At 39.9% G+C, this 17,354-nt stretch overlaps 1 protein-coding gene across 3 annotated transcripts in view; it reads left to right on the forward strand.

The window, feature by feature from the left end:
* The window catches only part of LOC134205817 (uncharacterized), a 167,462-nt gene that overhangs the window by 385 nt on the left and 149,723 nt on the right, over positions 1 to 17,354 (forward strand). Inside the window, exon 2 of one of the 3 annotated variants that reach the window (XM_062681423.1) lies at positions 359 to 602. The gene's annotated coding sequence lies outside the window, so the exon portion shown is untranslated. The remainder of the gene's footprint in view (positions 1 to 358; positions 603 to 17,354) is intronic. The other 2 variants (XM_062681424.1, XM_062681425.1) reach the window with 2 other exon arrangements.

The raw sequence follows: 17,354 nt of genomic DNA on the forward strand, positions 1-17,354 counted from the left end.
AAAAGGGGGGACGGGGCTCCAGAAATTCGTTTCGAAATTGCTGGTGTTGAATCCCATTTGCTGGACGCCAGTTATCACCTTTTCATCGTTTTTTTCGGGGTTGGATCGAAGACAAAAAAAACGAGTGAAAAAGGGAGCAGTCACAGCACAGCAATCTGTGAATCAGTGCAAGTGGTATGCAATCACCTACTTTGATGGCCCCATCAGGGCCAGCTCTGATTTGGCAATATCCGTCCTACAACCGATCCGCTAAGTCCGAATAAATTAAAAATGAAGTGAGGAAAAAATGTCATTTGAGGGTGTTTGAAGCTGAGTAAAATATCGAGTGCAAGTGATGTGGTTTTTCTTTTGATTGAAGCAGTTCGTTGTGAACGAGTTGAATAATAATCGAAAAAAAAATCTTAGTGGATTGTAGGAAAACGTAAAAGGGAAGAATATCAATTCGAAGGACTTCCAGCTGATACATATCGAGCGAAGGGGAAGCAGAATTTCCGGAGGTAACCACCTACGCAGTGCGGACAGAAACGCAGACGGACGGAGGAAGACGGTAGAAGGCTGTCACATAGGCAGGTCTTGTCGGACAGGAGCATTATCGTTGAAAGGTAAGTGCAGAGCCCGTTGTTGATAATGGTGAGAGAAGTCATGGAAGTGCTCGAATTCCTTTGACCCAATTAGTGAGGCTGTAAAATTTGCATAGCCGTAAGCCGAGGCAGTCAGCCAGCAGAGTGCTTGGTTTATGAAACTGTTTATTGTTTTATATGGGAGTGTTCCGTGGAACAGAGGAAGACATTATAATTATGCATTTCGTAAGCTGACTGTAAGCAGATTGGAATTTAAAGATGAAAACAGGTTACCAATCTTTGACCTGAATGATATAATCCGATTATACCTACTTACCAACTAGTTTGCTTGACGTTGATTTTTCAAGACTGGGAATATACAATATGTAATGGATTCATACTAACAGATCAGATCCTGCGTTGCTCGGGATCGGCATTCTCGTTATTCAAATGCAGTGCCGCATTTTACATCGATTTAGGTACATTAGGTATTGTTATGAATTTCTACACAACTACAGTAATATCCCGAATTTATCCCCTTCTGGATAATTTTTGAGTTATAAAATAGAAAATGTGACAAAATTGTATGATCAAATATGAATCAGTTTTTGCGTAAACGGAACCCGTAATTTTTTGTCGAAAAGGCTTACAAAATTCTTGACAGGTAGGAGGACAAGGGGCTATATGGACACTAAGGTTTTAATCAATAATTTATTTAAATTGTATATACGTCGGATTTTTAATCATGATACTGATTAACTTCCAGTTCTGTATTGAAAATAGAAAATTTCTGTCAAGTTGAACGATTTTGCAATAGTAAGAAATATGAAGACACACTTAAAAATATGAAGAACATCATCTAACTCATAATTATATGCTATCGTAACTTATTTTGTGGATCATCCAACACAAACATTACCCAATTATTCATCTTCCTGTCATGTTTGTATATATAGATTGTCAAAATCCGAAAATCTATTTACCTATTCTTCAGCGACGTCATTTATGGACGTTTTCTATGAAGAAAAATTTAATTCTATGGTTAAACAAAGAAGTTTTATTACGTAACGCAAACATTTGCCATTTTTAGCATGTATGTCGCGCTTTTTGCCTTTCTCGTACAACAAAGTTGTACCGAAAGGCTATCATTTCACTCCGAAAACAAACTTTTGATAAGAGTTCCGGAGACCTATAGTATTATATACCAATCGATTCAGCTCGACGAGCTGAACAAATGTCTGTCTGTCCGTGTGTGTGTATGTGTGTGTGTATGTGTGTGTGTATGTGTGTGCACAAAATGCTATAAAAACATTAGCCAATTTTTCACATAGTAACTCTTAACCGATTTTCTTGCAACAAGTTGCATCCGACAGAGACTAAAACGCTGTTGATCACTATTGAATTTCATAATAATTGCGAATCGCATAAAAAAGATAATATTAAAATAGTGATGAGACATAGTCACATAGAACAATAATGTGTTATGAAAAATTCCTTGCATCTATGAATATTTTTGAAGTTTATCCGTGGCTTGCTCTCATTAAGAGTTTCATCGTACTATAAAGATGCTCGTGTTGCACGCATTTAGGCGTAAGTATGCTCTTCGTTCAGTTTCATAGTACTATGAAATTGCCCGAAAGTCAAAATTCGAACATAGGAAATTCGAAAACTTTTGGCAGCGCCATCTGTCGTCTACTAGTGTAAATTTTCTACCATAACATTAGACGGTGTAACTGTTTTGCCTTTCTTGTGCATCATCGAGGTGTAAGCGTAAAGGCTACATTTACTACCTTTTTGTGCGAGAAAGGCGCCATCACCGCTAGGTGGATTAATCTGGGTTTTGTATGACGCATCTGAATTTTTTATATGGATCGTCACACGTGTTGCAAGACGCCCCCTTCCTTCTAAGCATTACGTAAGCGTGGAACGGCAACTTTGCCCCGATATATCTCAGGTATTTTTAGTCCATGTTTTGATGTAGGACTTACGTCTTTCTTTACTATACTGAGTGTCATTTAGTGTAGAGAGTTGTTAGAGACGTCTGTCTTTAGTAGTGGTTAAAAGGAAACTAATTTATTTTATATATTTACTATAACTAGGAATATCAAGGATTGCTATGATATAGCTTAACACTCCTCCTCAAGCCGCAGAGATTCCCATCATCTCACGGTTGTCTTCGAATTTCGTCCGCTGAAGTGGTTTGGTTAGACCGTCGGCGATTTGTTCCTCCGTGCCAACGTACGCTAGTTTCACCACGCCACGACCGAGAGCGTCCTTGATGAAGTGGTGGCGTATGTCTATATGCTTGGTGCGCGGATGATACCCACCGTTTTTTGCGATCGCAATGCAGCTCTGATTGTCGCACCGGATTTCGATTGATTTGTTGTCGCCGCTGTTATCGAATACCGCTGATAATCCACGCCACCATGATGCTTCTTGTACAGCAGCCGATACGGACATGTACTCCGCCTCACATGTAGAAAGAGCCACCGTGGGTTGTTTCTTGCACATCCACGAGATTGCACCGCCTTGTGCCATAAATACATTACCGCTGGTTGACTTTCGCTCGTCCGGATCGGATCCCCAATCTGCGTCACAGTAGCCGATAATATTGGAATCTGCATCCTTCCGGTAGACCAGTTTGAACCCGGAGGTACCGCGTAGGTATCGCAAAACATACTTTACTGCATTCCAATGCATGATTCCAGGATTGTTGTTGAATCGGCTGAGAGTATTCACTGCGAATAGAATGTCCGGCCGAGTGCTCTGCGCTAAATACATAAGACACCCGACAGCTTCTTGATAAGGGACGCTCTTCATTGCTGCTAATTCGGCTTCGTGATTCGAATTCACTTTTTTTGTGAGCTTCTCACTGCTGTTCATCGGCACCTTTACGGGTTTGCATTGATCCATGCCGAACCGCTTCAAAACTGACTCGACGTAAGCCTCCTGGTCTAATGAGATGGAATCGACGTTTCGACCGATCCGGATACCAAGGCAGTATTGCGCTTGTCCCAGATCTTTCATCCGAAAGCACTTGGACAGTTGTTGTTTTAATTTCTTCTTCCAGGTCTCGTCATTGCTGAAAATCATCAGATCGTCGACGTAGATGGCAACGATAATCATCTTTCCTCCTCTGATACCGATGTACACGCATGAATCGTATTGTGACGGTACTAGACCGAAGCGTCGCAGAGCCACATCCAGTTTGTGGTTCCAAACTCGGCTCGACTGCTTCAAACCGTACAACGCTTTGTTCAGCTTGCATACCATCGTCTTCCGCTTACCGTCTACGAAGCATGGTGGCTGCTCCATATAAATCTCTTCGTCGAGATCCCTTGCAAAAAGCCGTTACTGCGTCCATTTGGTCGATCGCGAGGTCATGCTTGACAGCTAGGGCGAAAAGGTATCGCAGCGAACTGTATCGCACAACGGGAGCGTACGTTTCGTCGTAATCTATCCCCTTTCGCTGGGAATAGCCTTTGACGACTAACCGTGCTTTGTAACGATGTGGGTTTCCTGCAGCATCACACTTCGTTTTGTACACCCATTTGCACTTGATCGTCTTACGGCCCTTCGGGAGCGGTGTGAGAGTCCAGGTGTTGTTGTCCACCAGCGCATCGAACTCCTCCTGCATGGCACATTTCCATGCGTCGCTATCGTCCCTAGTTAGCGCTTCTTGATGCGAAGCAGGGTCGTTTCCAGATCCACCTTCCATGCCAGATGCCATTGCCACAAGTCCGTCGTTATCGTTGGGTCTGCCGGTGCTTTCGTCATCGGGAAACCCATGGAAATCCGTTGAATTGTCGGAGGTTGGCTGTGAAAGTGGTAAACCGGGTAGTCCAGTGCTATTAACATGGTAATCTTTATACTTGCCAGGAAGAACGTGCTCCCGTCCGCTGCGCCTCAACACCCTTGACCGAGGTGGTTCTGAAGTTTGTCGCGAAGGGAGCACAAGGTCAGTCAACGTTGAAGTACTGGTATCACTATCATCGCTTGAACTTGAGCTTGAAGAAGTTTGATTGAAGTTGTCGTTCGTATCCACATCATCGCCGACCGACGCACCGTCTGGCTGAACAGCTTCCGGTTCGGGATATACAACCATATCGTTAATGCTTAACTTGACGAGCGTATTTGGCCGCTTGCTTTGATTCGCTGGAGATGTCGCGAGAGGCGAAACACTTTCGTCCAGGAAAATGACTTCCCGACTAACGATTGTAGTTTTCTTCTTCTGATCATACAGTCGATATCCTTCGGCTTCTTCATCGTAGCCCGTCAATACGCATTCATGGGATTTAGGATCCCACTTACGCCGCTTCTGCTTTGGGATTTGCGCCGATCACGCGCAGATGTGAAAAGTTGGGTTTCCTCCCACTGCACGCTTCCTCAGGTGTCATTTCATGCCCACGAGTAGGAGAACGGTTGATGAGATAAACTGCGATGTATACGGCTTCTGCTCCGAAGACTTTTGGTAGGTTACTTTCGAACAATAGACATCGTGCCATCTCCACGATGGTCCGGTTAGCGCTTCCCTAACCTGTTTTGCTGTGGCGTGTACTCATTGGTTGTTTCGTGTCGGATGCCTTCCTTCTGTAGGTAACCTTGAAAACTTTTGTTAAGGTATTCCTTACCGTTATCAGTTCGAATCGCCTTGAGCTTCTTGCCGCTTTGACGCTCCGCCATCGCGTGGAATCTCTTGAAAACTGCGAACACTTCATTTTCTGATTTCGTTTTAGGAAGTACACGAACATACGTCTGGTCTTGTCGTCGATGAACGTGATGTAAAATCGGTTTCTCTCAATCGAGTTCGTCCCCATCGGCCCACTGATGTCAGAATGCACCAGCTGCAGGATGTCCGCCGCACGAGAACCTTTCTTCGGAAAAGATAGCTTCGACTGCTTTCCCTTTGGACAGATCCGACAATCTGCACCCTTTTTGTTGAGTGTGATGCCAGTCGCCAAGCTACCAGCAAGTTTCTTGAGATTTTCAACACCGAGATGACCCATCCGTTTGTGCCAAAGCTCAAAGCTTCCTGCAGCATTACATGATAAAGCCTTTTGGCTTACCGCCTGGTTCAGCTTGAACTGGTTGTTGGAGTGACTACCAGTTGCAAACCAACTCGCCCTTTAGATTGTGGACTTCGCAGCCATCGTTGTCAAACTTGACGGAGTACCCTTCTGCACGATTCTACTCACCGAGAGAAAATTTTCCGACAATCCGGGAATCAATTGCACTTCACCAGGGAATCAATTTTTTGGAATGCGCTTGCGAAACAAGCGACAAAGAGAACCAACGACAAAGCTTTGTTTTTGTCGGAGATAATAATGACAAAGATCCGAAAAATTTTGTCAGCAACAAAAAAGAAAACAATCTTGTTGCTAACTTTTCATCCCGTTGTTTTGCATTATTTCTAGTGAAAATTTCGGTTTTATGCTATCATAGTTTCTGCTTTTATGGAAATATTCGAGAATCGAACAATGATTACAAAATTAGCAGCGTATTTTCGGAGATATCAGACCATGCAAGGCAAATGATTCTTGTCATATTGTGTTCGGGTTCTGATAAAGGTTTGTCGCTAGGTGCGTTTGTCAGTAACAAACTCTGTTGATGACAAAGAGTATATTGTTAGGCGTTGCTCGAATATTGATTCCCTGCACTTCACTGACTGTGACGCCATTTTGATCACCTCTGCATATCGGCTGAAGATACGCCGAACTACAGGCAACAATGTCCATCATACCACCATTCACCGCAACAACTTTTCATTTTGCGATTTCGAGGTTCTTCAGAAGCTGCTTGTTGCTTGTCATGTGCGTATACGCCGCCGAGTCAAAAATCCAGTCGTCCGTGCAAAACGTCTCACCTTTCCTGGAATCCTTACAGTCCCTTGCGATGTGTCCGTACTGACCACATTTTCTGCATTTCGGCCCTTGGATGCAGTAGGTTGGTTTTTCAGTTTGAAATTTTCCTTTCGTTTGTTAGTTGCGAAGGCTTGACTGTTTCTTCGGTTGCTTAGCAACGGTTGCTCTTGGAGCAGTTTGGTTTTCACGAAATCACCTGTTATGGCAACACCAGAATTTTCCAACGCCATAATCATCGGTCGGTAGTCTTCCGGGAGACCGGCCAGTAGGATCATGCCAATCCACAATTCGGGTAGTTTGAATCCAATGCCATTCAGTTGGTTCGCCGTCGAAATTACCTGGTTCACATACTCGTCCATCGAGCCGCTCTATTCCAGAGCCTATTTGATGAGCTTGGGGAGCAAGCCGATTTGCCGCGACAGTCCTTTGGCTGCGAACGCCGTTTCCAATTTTTCCCACGCGGTGCGGGCTGATTCCGCATCTTCGATGTGAACGTAGATTGCCGGGTCGAGAAGTAGGATTAGCTTCAATCGAGCTTGCAAATCTTTCCGCTCTTCCACTGCTTCGAATGTTCCGTCTGCTTTCTGCTTAGGCTTCACGGCATCCCAGAGTCCTTCCAGCTGAAGAAAAGTTTTGCTGCAAATTTCCACGAGGACCAGTTTTCCCGTCCTGCCAGTCGTTCGATGGGTGGAAGGCTTGAAGATCCGCCGCCCCTTGATGGTTGATTTCGTGCAGCATCTCCTCCGCCGCTGCTATGCTGGGAATTTTCCGCTGGATTCACCATCTTGAGGAACAGAACTCAACTTTTTTTTTTTTTTTGAAAAAGTGACAGGCCCATAACCTGTAGAGAGTTGTTAGAGACGTCTGTCTTTAGTAGTGGTTAAAAGGAAACTAATTTATTTTATATATTTACTATAACTAGGAATATCAAGGATTGCTATGATATAGCTTAACATTTAGATTTTTGGAAATCGATTTCCAAGATTTCGAACGTTACTAGCGCTTTTATCTTTCGATGAGTTTTCAAGATTTGTATATCAATCGACTCGGACACACTCCAGCAATTTATCAATTTCATTGAAACTTAAGATTATTAACGTGAAGTATTGAAATTTTCAATTTTTGTCAAAGCCAATGAAAATATCATATATAATCAATCCCATGCATTCCTAACACGGACATCAGAAAGCTGTATGTTCCGCAAGATTTTCTTTGTGTATAAAAGAAGCTGTGCCTGCCGTGTGTGAGGTGTGAGTCATTCCAATTTGTTACAGCAGCGCGTACTGACGTGCTTTTTGCTCGAGCATTTTTTCTCGTTCGCTCGCTGTGTTTACGTACACAGCAGGAAAATAAGCTAGAATGGAGAATATGCTATGAATTATCTATAGGATATCAGGATTTCGTTAGCGTTAGTGAGCAAGAAAAATAAATAACTTATACCGAGGAAACGGGATTAGAAATTGGAGGATTTGTGCAGTTGATAAGATTACTGAGACTGGGGGAAACGAAGTTGGATCGCGGCACAAGTGCGATGGCCAGGCTGAAAACTGCAATCTAAACTGATGAATAATGACAAGTAATGACGGTATATCAAATTTTAACATTTAGAACTTTAGGATTCAGGATTTATTTAAGGATTTATATTGATTTATTTATCGGCTTTATCGGTCAATCCTACTCAAAGAGTATGAGGGATAATCGATCGACAAAAGTTATTACAGTCAAACCTCCATGAGTCGATGTTCTATGACTCAATATCGACTCATGGAAGCAAATTTTGCTATGTTGAGAAATATTTTCTGGGTTACTGTGATGGTCCATTCAAACAGCATCCCAGGGATTTTCTATTCCATATCTCGATATTTCCATGAGTCGATGGTCCCTTCAATATCGACTCATGGAGGTTTGACTGTATTTGAAAATTAACAAATTGAAAGCCGTTCGCTAGGGTGCGAACAAGTATGAAGCGACAGAATGTGAATGGGTGGCATAGATACCATCTATTGAATAGCACACAATCGAAGCTTGAAACGTTGTGCCTAACGTCATGGTTGTGGGCGGCGACGAATTTAGGAACTTAGGAACTTGGAATTCAGGAATTTAGTAACTTGGGCATTTACGATTTTTGAAATTTAGAAATGTGGGCATTTAGTTATTTATGAAATAAGGCATTCAGGAATTTATAAATTTAGGAATTTGGGAATTTAGGAATTCAGCAAAATAAGTGATTTTAGAAATTTACGAATTCCTATGGAATTTGGGAAGTTATAGATTTAAGAACATAGGAATTTGAAAATATAGAAAAATATGAATTAAGAAATTAATGAGTTGAGGAGTTTACGAAATTGAGAATTTAGGAATCCTTGTTGAATACCTCCTAGAGTTCTTCCAGAAAACCGTTTAAGAATTCAAACTAACGCCTTCCAGAAACCCATCGTGGAGTTCCTCCAGGGCTCCATTCAGGAGAATCCCACCAGAATTACTCCTGCAGTTCAGGGGCGTCTCGTGGACTTTTACTACACCTGTTCTACCATGCTGATAAAAAATATTCATCAAGCTGAGTGGTTTTGAATGAAAGTTGTGCATTTAATCTAATATTCCAACCTTTTCTTGTACAACTTAACCAAATATTAGAAAAAAAAAAACAATTTAAATAGAAAGGATTTATAAAACAATAAATCAAGCATAATTTTCATAACGACGTATGTAACAAAAGTAAACAAAACGGGATTTTAATACAACGTGACAATCACACGCGGCTTTATATAATACGCATCGATTTTACTGATTTCAGATCTTAAAATTCTTTAATTTAATCTTTTTGCGAATCGACGTATGTAAAATTTCTATTTTTGAAGTCTCACTGTTACATACGTCGCTTTAACATATGGGAACTTAGAGCGACCTATGTAACAAAAAATCAAAACAAAACAAAACTGCAGTTGCGTCAATCGTGCACTATGGAAAACCGACCAATGTACACCGACGTACGTGTAGCATACCGGTGTATGTATAATTTTATCGTTTTCACAATGAATTTGAATGAACTGCGCTTTACTGTGAAGCACGCTTATTACGTATCTTGTAATGATGCATGCCAGCGGAAAAAGTATTGAAAAAGATTTAGTTTTAAAACAGTTTTAGAAAAAGTTTTGCCAACTTTCAGCAAAGGATTTCTCGAATCCTCATATTTGTTACATACGTCGTTATGAAAAATTATGCTTGAAATAGCTTATTAATCTTTTTTGTTACAAAAATGTTTTAAATTAAGATTCACTTAAAATTTTAAACTCTCGCAAGTCGTCTGAAATCTTACTTAGTAACAGTTGGCGATAACTGGATATTGCTCAAATCGGCTCTTTCCACCATTCGGGTTACACGGGGCCCATCGCCGCTAATATTTAAACTCTCACATATTTTGTTGCTATAAAAGAAATGTTATTAACTATTATTAGTATAATAATTATAGTATATAATTAGTATACAATTATTGTTTGATGCGACCCCAGATTGTGACGACCAATTAGTCACCTTTTAGAAGCTGAAATGTTTTCCTGCTATTTAATTTTTCAAATTTAGTGAAAACTATACCTTTTTCTCTATGTTGATTTTGAGTATTCGTAAAAAGCATAATTTGATGTCTCTTTTGGAAACTCAAACATAATTTTAATATTCTTCTTGATGCATTGCATATTCATCAGGAGAAAAGGAAAACAAACTTTTTCTAATCATCGAAGTATGAACGAAAGCGTACGGCGGTGCGCCTTTCGGCAAAGCATAGCACAGTCGCCACTACGATCGAGTTCTAACCGAAGGTGCGTCGCGTCGTTGATTGTTCTCGCAGCGCGTCGAACGGGTTCGACTCCTGCTGCGCGCATAGCAGAACTTGCATCTAAACGTGCTTGCTTCGCATGCGAAAGAGTATGATGTGAGGAAACGGAGAAAGCTGGCAACGCTCACGCTGGTTCTCTGCGCGCGGAGAACGAGTGAGCATACCAAGGAGGAAATTATTTCAAATCATTTGTCATGGCGCAAAACATAAAATTTGTCTTTTGGCAGCGCTGCTGTTGGTTCTTCATTATGGATCGTACGACTGGCAAAAGCTTTCTTTGTGATGGGGTGGTGTGTCGGCGAAACACACATTTAGCTGCAATTGACTGTACGCCAAGCATGTGGCGTTAACTTGATCTGCCTACGAAATATTTTGTTTCTTTAGATGTTTAGATGTTAAAATCATTGGAAATATTAAGTGAAACTTTGTTTAAAAATTTACTGAGTAAATTATTTGCCCTGATAATTAATTACCAAGAGTCAAGACATTAATTTCCTACTTCTGACCTAAATGGTTACCTGTTCCATGAACAGGTAGAACGTATGGACGAGTCGCCTCTGCTGCAGTTCTTATATGAGTTATTTCTGCAGTTTAACCACGCAAATATACAAATAGAGAGTTTTTCCAGAAATGCTTTTTGCAATTCCTCCAAGAATATTTCCTGAAGGTCAGCCAGAAATTCCAGCAATTCTTCCAAGAATTGCTCCTGGAGTTAACCAAGATGTTCCGGAGGAGCCCATAGCAATTCTTCCTGCAGTTCATATACAATTCCACCGCGAAATTCTTCCACAAATATGTCATGAAGTTCCTCCAAGAATTCCTTCTCGAATTCCATTCCTCCTGGAGTTTCTACGATAATTCCACCCAGATATTTTTCAGAGTTCCTTCAGAAAATCATTCTGGAACTCCTCTAGTGATCCCTTCTTTGGTTTCATCAGAGAGATCCCCAAGACCTTTTTAAGAATGTTTCCTGAAGATCTTCGCAAACAGCAATGATTTCCATGAAATAACTTTTACCGCCTGTGGATTAGTATGAATGACTTCTGAATACCTGTGAAGGATTCTGTAAGCATTTTTGACAAGAAATAACGGGTATCTTTCACGTATTTTGCTTTTCTAATGCATAAACAGATCCATATTTGTGAAATGAACTAAAAAATGAGAACGAAAAATTTTTCGATTTTGTCACATGCCCTATTTGATTACCCCATAATCTACCAGGGGTGATTAAATCAGGATATTACTGTATCAGCTAATTGTCAACAATCCCGTTATATATTCTATTGGGCGTTATGGTTTCATGGTAGTAAGGAAAAAGAGTTCAAAATGTAACGGTAAATGCTTCGATTCAAGATACGATTTTCCAACGATTCTTAATCGCTGGCGAGTTTTTATCACTTAATAATTTGAAAGTAAGATCGCAGGTAAGTTTTGATCATCCTCGATTTTTTGAAAATTGGATTTTTCCCATCCCTGGTTCAGGTTCTACTTAAAAAAATCCTCGGATTTCTGGAAAATTCTTCGGAATTCTCCCGGAGGAATATTCTTCGGAATCTCTTCCATGGAATATACAAGCAAGACTTTTTTAAATGTTTTCGGAATTCCCAATGATTTTTAAGGTTTTTCACTAGAACATTTTTTTTAAATTTCCACTGGAAGTTTTTTGAATTTTCATGGGAAATTTAAAATTAAAAAATTCGCTGTTGAATGATTTTTTTCTAACATTTGTCACTCCTAAAACTTTTAACCGACGTGATCAGCGGCGAGAATTATTCCAAGAATTCCTGAATGAACTGCTGGAGTAACACCAAGATTATATTCTGGAGAGATTAAAAAATATTTTTTTTAGGAAACTCCAGGAAGAATTCCTGAAGGAACTTAAAAAAAATCCTGACAGCACTTCCCAAATAAATCCTGGAAGCGCTGCTTAAAACATCAAAGGAGAAAATTTGGAAGAACTACAGGAGGATCTACTGGAGTAATTTCTGGAGGAGCTCCAAGAAGAATTTCATCCTGAATTCCTCCAGGAAGTTATTCTGAATTCTCCCAAGAATTCATTTTGAATTCCTTCGAGAGTTCATTCTGACTTCCGCCAGGAATTCATTCTGCGTTCTCCCAGGAAATCATTATGAATTACCACAGGAACTCATTCAAAATTCCCCCAGGAATTTATTTTGAATTTTCCCAGGAATTCATTCTGCATTCAGCAAGGAATTCCTCCTGGAGTTACTTCTTGAACTCCTTATTGGAGTTCTTTCTGGAGTTCAACCAGGAGTTATTCCAAAAATTCTTCTTGAAGCTCCTGAGTCCATCAAGGAATTTCTCCTGGAGTTCCTGCAGAGATTCTATAGAATCTTGGTATAGTATACTTGGTTCATCCAGGATATCTTTTTGAAATTCCTACAGGAATTCCTCCTGGAGTTTTTTTTTCAAAAAATCTTCTCGGATCTTCTCCAGAAATTCCTCCTGTTGTTCCTTCAATTTTTTTTTCATGGTATTCTCAAAGCGTCTCTTCGAAAAATCTTCTTCGATTTCCTTCGGGAATTCATCCTGAAGCTCTTCAAGAAATTCTTCCTGAAGTTCCTCCAGGAATCCTACCTGGGGTTCAACCAGAATTTATTCTTGGAGATCTTACAGGAATCCTTCCTGGCGTTCATCCGAAAATTCTTCTTAGAGCTCCTCCAGAAACTACTCATGGATTTCCTCCAGTATTTCCTTCTGGAATTGCTCTTGGAGTTTTTCCAAAGATTTTCAGGAGCTCTTCAAGGAGTTCTTTCTAAAGTTTTTTCAGGAAATTTTCTCAAAGTTCCTTCAGGAATTTTTCTCAAAATTCCCTCAGGATTTTATCCTGGAGTTCCTCCAGCAATTCATCCTGGATTTCATCCAGTAGTTGATCCTGGGGCTCCTCATGTAGTTTCTTCAAAAATTAATCCATGATGCTTTCCAGAAACTTATCTTGGGGTTACTCCAGGAATTCTTGAAATAGCCCACGCCTTGGGAAATTCAGAATAAATTCTTGAAGTAATTCTGTTTAAATTCTTGGAGTAATTCTGTTTAAATTCTTGGAGGAATTCAAATTGAATTCCTGGAGAAATTCAGAATGAAAGGAATTCAGATTGAATTCCTGGAGGAATTCAGATTGAATTCCTGGAAGAATTCAGATTGAATTTCTGGAAGAATTTAAATTGAATTCCTGTAGGAATTCAGATTGAATTTCTGGAGAAATTCAGAATGAATGAATTCTTGGAGAATTTTTGGATGCATTCCTGGATGAGAACCCCAGAAGTAATTTCTGGAAGAGCTCCAAAAAGAGTTCATGGATGAACCCCAGTTAAAATATTGGAGGGAATCTAAGAAGAATTGTCGAAGAGACGCCAGGAGGAATCCCTGGAGAAATTCCTGAAGAAATTCAAGGAGGAATTCCCTGATAGGAATTCCAAAGTGAATTGACTTTTCCCGTCAAAAATTGTGTCTCATTTCATTATCTCAGTCGGTTCTTTGGCTTATTTAAGGTCAACCATATTTTTATATTAAGCCTCTAACTATTTCAAAAAATGAGAAAAACAAACCGAAAAAGTGCTGCACCCGATGTTCGTTTAAAATCGGGCGAATGTTAGGCCAATCTTGAAAGCAATACTTTATCGATTTTTTGTTTAAAATTTGAATAAGTATACTTAGAGATGACAAAAATATGGGTTGTTCGGAAAAGTTGACCTTAAATAAAATAAAGAATCGATTGAGCGATTAAAATTTTTTGACAGGAAAGGTCAATTACTGGAAGAACAGCTGAAATAATTCCTGGATGAGTAGAAATATCTGGTGGAATTAATGATGAATTATTCGATAAACGCCAATATAAATTCCTGGAGATAATCGTAAATTAATCCCTAGAGGAATCCCAGAAGCAATTCCTGGATAATCTGTTGACGGAATCCTAGGAGTAATACTTGGAAGAACTTTAAAAGAAACTGATAAAGGAACTGCAAGTGAGATTTCTAGAGGAACTCCAAGAAAATTTCCTGGAGTAGCTCTAGGAGGAATTTTAGGAGCAATTTTATGAGGAATTCCTGAATGAACTTTGAGAGGAATTCCTGGTCGAACTCCAGGATAAACTCCTAGAACTGTGGAAGGATTTCAAGGATGATCTTCAAGATGAATCCCTGGATGAACTTCGGGAAGAATTTCTGAACTAGCTCCAGGAGAAATTTCTGGATGAACTGTAGGATTAATGCCGGGGGGAATTTCTCAAGAAATTCCTCCTGGAATTCACCTAGAAGTTTTTCCTAAGCTTCGTCCTAAAATTATTTTAGATGTTTCTCTTCTCTTTCAGAAGGTCCTCCAGGAATACTTTCGGATGTTTCTCCGGGAATTCCTGCATATATTTCTTCCGGAATTCCTCCTCCTCCTTTCGAAATTCCTTTAAATGTTCATTTTGGGTCTAGTCATTCTTTCTAGAATTCCACGAACTATCATATTGGTTCTTTCTGGAATTCATTCGAAAGTTCCTCCTGAAATTTATCCTGAACTTCTTCTTGAAAATCCTCCAGCTGTTCTTCTTTACATTTCTCTGAGATTTCTTCCTGGAACTCCTCTAAGAATTATCCTTGGACTTTCTCCATATATTCCCACCGGAATTCCTGAAGAAACTTCTTAGGAAGTCCTCCTGGAACTACTTTTGGAATTTCTGCAGGAATTCACAAATTTTTCCGGGATTTCTTTCAGGTATTCATCAACAAACTCATGCGGTTATTCCCCCAGGACTCACTTCAGCAATATATCCCAGGAATTCCTTTCTGAATTCTACTAGGCTTCAAGAGCGTCATTGAAAATTTCCCCAGCATCTTCAATGGGAATCCTTCCAAAAATTCAACTGAAAACTCATTAAGATTTTTACTGGAAACCCTTTCTGTTTCAAAAGAATAAATTCCCCATAATTTCAAACGGAACCCTGCCATATGATCAGAACTAACAATAATTCCCCAGAATACCGGAAGGAACCTACCGGCCCCTAGAATTTACTCAGAGTTACATATAGATGTTGATATTCCTGGAAGATTTTCTAAAATTACTTCAGAATTCCCGAGTTTTCTTGTAAAAGCTTTTTGAAATTAGCTTTTTCAGAAATTTCCAGTGTTTTCAGTTTTTGTTGGGAGTTTTTTTTGATACGTAAAAATATAAGTTTGAGAAAATTAAATATAAAGTGAGAATATTTCCCAAGGTAAGACTCTACACGTTCTTCCGAAGAAAAATTTAATGAAAATCCAAATTTCATACCCGAAAATTTCCAAGACCGGACCAGGAATCGAACCCAGCCACCTTCTGCATGGTCTTGCTTTGTAGTCGCGCATCTTACCGCACGATTATGAAAGGCTTTGCAACGTAATGTTGGTACCGGAATAAACAATTATTTTTCAATATTCATTAGATTATTCATTCTGCAAGCAATGCAAAATTGAATAGCATGATTAACTAATTTTGTATCTACTTTTCCGAAATTCTTCCACAAATTCTTCCGTTAGTTTCACTAGGAAGTGCTCTAAAAGCTGCTCCAAGAATTGCTCCGAAAGTGATTCCTGGAATTCCTCCGGAAGTTCTTCCAGGAATTCCCCCGGAAGTTCTTCCAGGAATTCCCCCGGAAGTTCCTCCAGGAAATTCTCCGGAAGTTCCTCCAGAAATTTTGCCGGAAGGTCCTCCAGGAGAAGTTCCTCCAGGAATTTCTTTTGAAGTTCCAACAGGAATTCCTCTAGAAGTTTCACCAGGAATTCCTCCGGAAGTTCCACCAGGAACTCCTCCGGAAGTTCTTCCAGCAATTCCTCCAGGTATTCCTCCGGAAGTTCCTCAAGGATTTCCTCCAGAAATTCCTTCGAAAGTTTCTCCAGGAATTTCTCCGTTAGTTCTTCCGGAAGTTCCTCCTGGAATTCGATCCGAAGTTCCTCGGGGATTTTTCCGGAAGCTCCTTCTGAAATTCCTCCGGAAGTTCCTCCAGGAATTCCTCCGGAAGTTCCACCAGGAATTCCTCCGGAAGTTCCTTGCTCAGGAGTTCTTTTGGAGGTTCCTCCAGGAGTTCCTCCGGAAATTCCTCCGAAAGTTTCTTCTGGAATTTCTTCAGAAGTTCCTCCACGAATTTCTCCCTTAGTTTTTCCAGGAATTCCTTCGGAAGTTTCTCCTGGAATTCGATCCGAAGTTCCTCAGGGATTCTTCCGGCAGTTCCTGCAGGAATTCCTTTGGAAATTTCTTCTTTACTTCGTCCGGAAGTTTCTCCAGGAATTCTACCGGGAGCGCGTCTAGAAATTCTTCCATTTATTCCCTCAAAAACTTTTTAGGAATTCCTCCGGAAATTCCTATAGGAAAAAACTCCACATAAATTACCCAAGAGCTCTTCGGTTATTTCTTTTGAATTCCTTCTGAAATTCAGAAAATTATCCAGGAATTCTTGAAGAACTTCGTATGGAAATTGTATTGCGAAAATATGATCTAGAAAATCTTACGCGCATTCCTCTAGGAATTCTTCCAGAAATTCCTACCCCAAAATTCCTCCAAATTCCTCCAAATTCCTCCAGAGATTCTCCCGAAAAGTCGTTCACAAATAAATTATTCTGGAAATTAATTCTGGAAATTAACTGGTCCGGGAATTCCTCTTTCATGAATAATTCGCGATGGATTTTTTTTGTGGGAAGCTGGATGAACTGAGCTTTTTTGTTCGAATAACTTGTTTGAAGAAATCCTTACGTGTACATTTTTGACTAATGTTAGCTTCTGATTTTTAAGAATTCAACGGTAAATCGCACATTGGCAATTATATTACTCAAATATCCAGGAAAAAGAGGAATAATAATATAATAAATTAGCATTGATTTGTCATAAATACAAGAATTTTGTAGAACAACGATTACTAGGGGAAACAGTGTTTTTATGCACTTAAAAGCCCGAAAATCACTTTAACATGGTTAAAACGTGAACGGAACGAATGCAATGTTCACAAGACCTGTATAGAGGTTGTTGCGATAGTTTTCGGTGTTTATATCTCTTGTTAGATTTTTTTCATAATTGAAAATAGCCTAAAAATACTTAATTGACTTGAGCCACCTCGAAATTTTATCC

This window comes from Armigeres subalbatus, chromosome 1 (assembly GCF_024139115.2).
Source record: "Armigeres subalbatus isolate Guangzhou_Male chromosome 1, GZ_Asu_2, whole genome shotgun sequence".
NCBI classification, from domain to species: domain Eukaryota; kingdom Metazoa; phylum Arthropoda; class Insecta; order Diptera; family Culicidae; genus Armigeres; species Armigeres subalbatus.